Here is a 4,100-nt window from a genome sequence, read left to right on the forward strand (position 1 = left end):
GTGTAAAATCTCTGGGGAGTGGTTGAATGAAACTGTAACTGGATACATAAGTGAAGGATTTTCTTGATATTTATCACTTGACCTGTCATTCTCTAGATCCACCATGGAGACATAAAGTTCCACATACTACTAAGGACTAAAGTCAGCATTTAGTAGAGTCATTTGTTCTTCGGGTTTGAAAATATTGACATCATCAGGGGTGACAACATTTTGCAAGCTCTTTAATTTTTTTTCCTTAAACAGCAAAGCATATTCATGTTTATCTCTAAAGTAACTGATCAAAATTCTCTTTGAAAATTCTCTTTCTAGATGTAAATCACCACAATGGCTGTGGGAATATAATGTGAGGTATTTTTTTCTATGACATACTCGTCACCACCTACATGTTTCACAGACTGAAGGAGGACAATGCCAGGCTGACTCCATAAGCCACCAGCCTTTGACATTCTGACAGGCTTAAGTCACCTGAGGACTTCCATGAGCATATCCTCTGACACATCCTTTCAAGCCAAGCAGATTCACATTGGTGAATGCATACAACTTTTTTTTAAATTAAAAATATGCAATTCTTCACGAATTTGTGTGTCATCCTTGCGCAGGGGCCATGCTAATCTTCTCCGTATCGTTCCAATTTTAGTATATGTGCTGCCGAAGCGAGCATGAATGCATGCAACTTTAAAGCAGACCAATTCTTTAAACAGAAAATGTCATAATGAGTAGTACTTGAGGGGATATATGCAATTTTAAGAATTTAAAGCAATCTGTCTTTTTTATTTGTGTACAAAATGGGTTTTTTTTGCTGTTTATTTGGCCTAAATATATTCATGTGTTCAATCTGTGTACTTGATTCACTTGGAAGCCAAGAAGCTGGTCAATACCCTGCCACTGGAAGTAGAAAACAGTGTGACTCACGAAGTGGGTCCTAAGAAATTAGTTTGGAACCTCTGCTAAAACAATGGATATTCAGCCATTGAGCCATCTCTGTACCGGCCCTATTTTAACATGAGAAAATCAGCCAGGTGTTGGTGGCACACACCTTTAATACTAGCACTGGGAGTGCAAGGCCAGCCTGGTCTACAGAGCGAGTGCCAGGAGAGGTTCCAAAGCTACACAAAGAAACCCTATTTCAAAAAACCAAAAATGAACACACACACACACACACACACACACACACACACACATGCAAAAAGAGAAAATCAGCTGTGAAATGTATATATGTGTTGCACATATATGTATATAAGTTTGGTGAATTTGTGCCAAGTGTGGCAGGTAGAAGCCAGAGTAAGACATCTTGTATCATTCTACATATTCTCTCCCTTATTGTCTCGAGACAGAATTTCCCACTGGAAGTAAAGCTGTCATCATTTTAGACAGGCTAGCGGAGGAGAAAGCCCCTCTCAAAATCTACCTCTCTCTGCTCTGAGTATTGAGATTCCAGGATCATGGAGCTGAGGTCAAACACTTGAATGTTGGGGTCTCAAATTGAGCTTCTCGGGCTTAGAGAGTAAGTGTTCTTCGAGACAGAGTTTGTGCCTCAATGATGAAAATACATTGTTGTTTCAGGGGCAACTTGTGTTTTCTTGATGAACTCAGTGAACCGTGATTAAGAACTATTGAATTTAGCTGCTCAGGAAAGGCTGTGACTCTTCACAGTTTGTGTAAACATCAATGGTCTTAAAAATGAGCAAGCATTTCAAAGGAATCTAACAGGAGGCACCTTATTTAGTATTATAATTAATGAAGACTATGTAAAATTTTAAATAGGAGGATTTTTAAAAATTTTAAAATAAGCTTCTTAAAATTTGTCTAATTTAATCTAAAATTCCAATTATTACATGACCAAATAATAAACAAATAATATTCTTAAAGAAGTAAATGAATCACAGTCCCAGAGAACTTAGACAACAATGAGGACCCTAAGAGAGACATAAATAGATCTAATCTACATGGGAAGTAGAAAAAGACAAGATCTCTTGAGTAAATTTTGAGCATGGGGACCTTGGGGGGAGTGTTGAAGGGGAGGAGAGAGGCAGGGAGGGAAGCAGAGAAAAAGTGTAGAGCTCAATAGAAATCAATAAAAAAAGAAATAGAAATATAAAAAAGTAAATGAAAATCCAACTATAGAAAGAGATATAAGTTCTTATACATGTTGGAAGCAACAATTGCATTGGTAGTCTCTATCCTTCCTTAACCTTTTATCATTAAGATAAAAGGACAGCATGTATTCAATCACAATGCCCTGAAAGGTGGTAGAACCTACCAATGAGGCTCTGGAGAAGACTGTTAGAACCTATCAATTAATATGAGTTGCCAGATTGTTCTTGTTCAGTGTACCACTGTTTTCATAGTCAGGGTTATAGAAATATTAATTGTGTACACTCCTAGATTTTAAATGTTATAAAGCTTTTTTAAACATGCCATAATACTGTTTATTATTAAATTCAGAATAGGTTCAGATCTATCTCATTTAAAGTGCAAATTAGGAGGTGGTAAATGGGTTTTCTCTTTGTTAGATATTAAAGATATGGCACATTGGACTAGAAGAACTTGTGTGGCCGAGTGGAAAAGAACTTTTATAAATTGAATAATTCAAAAATTTCCAGAAGCACTCCCTTTAAAACTTTTCCATCTTCTGGGTAAAGTTTACAGCATTTTCCAGAATTCCCCCCAAAAAACAAATTTATTTATTTCAACCAAAAAAACAGGTATGACACATTCACATAGGCCCACACGAAAATGATTTTCAGGGTGATTAGATTTACCACATTTGAAACTAAATGTTCTGTTAGTCAAGGACAGAGAAGGATTGTCATCGGCATACAGTAAGTCTAGTTTGTTAACATTTGTTGACGTTGAAAACATTTTGTGAGAATATATTGATTCACATAGGTTTTACCAATGAAGACAAACCTGTTGGATATCTGATCCTCTCACCTGTTTCACCACAGAACTTGGAAAATTATCTTTTGTTGCATATGCCTTGCAATTTGATTGGTACATAAATGTAAATATGTTTTGTATAGACTTCTTTCTTTCTTTCTTTCTTTCTTTCTTTCTTTCTTTCTTTCTTTCTTTCTTTCTTTCTTTCTATTTGAGACATGTTTTCTTTGTGTAACAGTCCTAGCTGTCCTGGAACTAGCTATGCAGACCTTGAACTCACAGAGATCTACCCACCTCTGCCTCCAGAGTGCTGGGATTAAAAGTGTGTGCAACCACTGCCAAGCTAGAAACATGTGATTCTAAAAGAAACTCATTATAAAGAGAGCCATGCAGGCATTAAAATGAATGAATAAATACCTTTCAAAAGTTTTGGAAGTTTATGACCACTTTCTCTCAGTGGTGATAGTCTAAAAAGATAAGACCAATCATTTCAGTAGCTATTAAAAGTAATTAAAGTCCTCAATCTTGAAGATCAAAAATGTGACTTAGATAGTACTAAAATCTGTAAGCAATTTAGGATCTAAGAAACAAAGCGGTTAGCTATACACAAGTATACTAGTGTCTTGAAATGTATATATGTCTCAAATATTAGTTTACCAGAAAGAAAAAGAGACAATGAGTGTGGAGATCATCAGGTTAGCAACAGTGAAGGAAAAGTAGAGCTGAAAGACAGAGACAGAGTGAATTATAACTACAAGCAATTAGGGAATGCTTTGAGTGAAAGAGCTAAGTGTCTCCCCCTCAAAAAAAATTAATAAGTAAAAAAAAATGCCAGTGGTTGTACAACACCAAATGGCCAACCTTAAAAATACATGTCAGTAACATTATACAGACTGAGCAGGTTGTATTTAAGAATATATATGTATATACATACACATATGTGAGTGTAACAGCAACTGATTTTTTTTAAAGTCCAAGAATCTCAAAAATAGCATGAGGGAGTATGGTTAGGGAGAGTTTGCAGGAAAGAAAGGGAGGCAGAAGATATCTTACACTATAATCTCAAAAAAAGAAGAGATAATTTTTAAAAAGAATTGAGCAGTAGCCTAATCAGAAACAGCTGAAAGCTTGTGAGTAATTAAATATAACTGACACAGTTGACTCTTTAGAACTAAAACAAACACAATAAAAGCTCTGCATATTACCAAATAATACTCCTA

General features: G+C 35.6%; 1 non-coding gene across 1 annotated transcript; it reads right to left on the bottom strand.

Moving 5' to 3' along the window:
• Positions 1-554: 554 nt before the first annotated feature.
• LOC142836213 (U6 spliceosomal RNA) lies at positions 555-661 on the bottom strand. The gene has a single exon (XR_012908014.1). It is a non-coding gene; the product is annotated as a U6 spliceosomal RNA (small nuclear RNA).
• Positions 662-4,100: the final 3,439 nt, after the last annotated feature.

This window comes from Microtus pennsylvanicus, chromosome 15 (assembly GCF_037038515.1).
Source record: "Microtus pennsylvanicus isolate mMicPen1 chromosome 15, mMicPen1.hap1, whole genome shotgun sequence".
NCBI classification, from domain to species: domain Eukaryota; kingdom Metazoa; phylum Chordata; class Mammalia; order Rodentia; family Cricetidae; genus Microtus; species Microtus pennsylvanicus.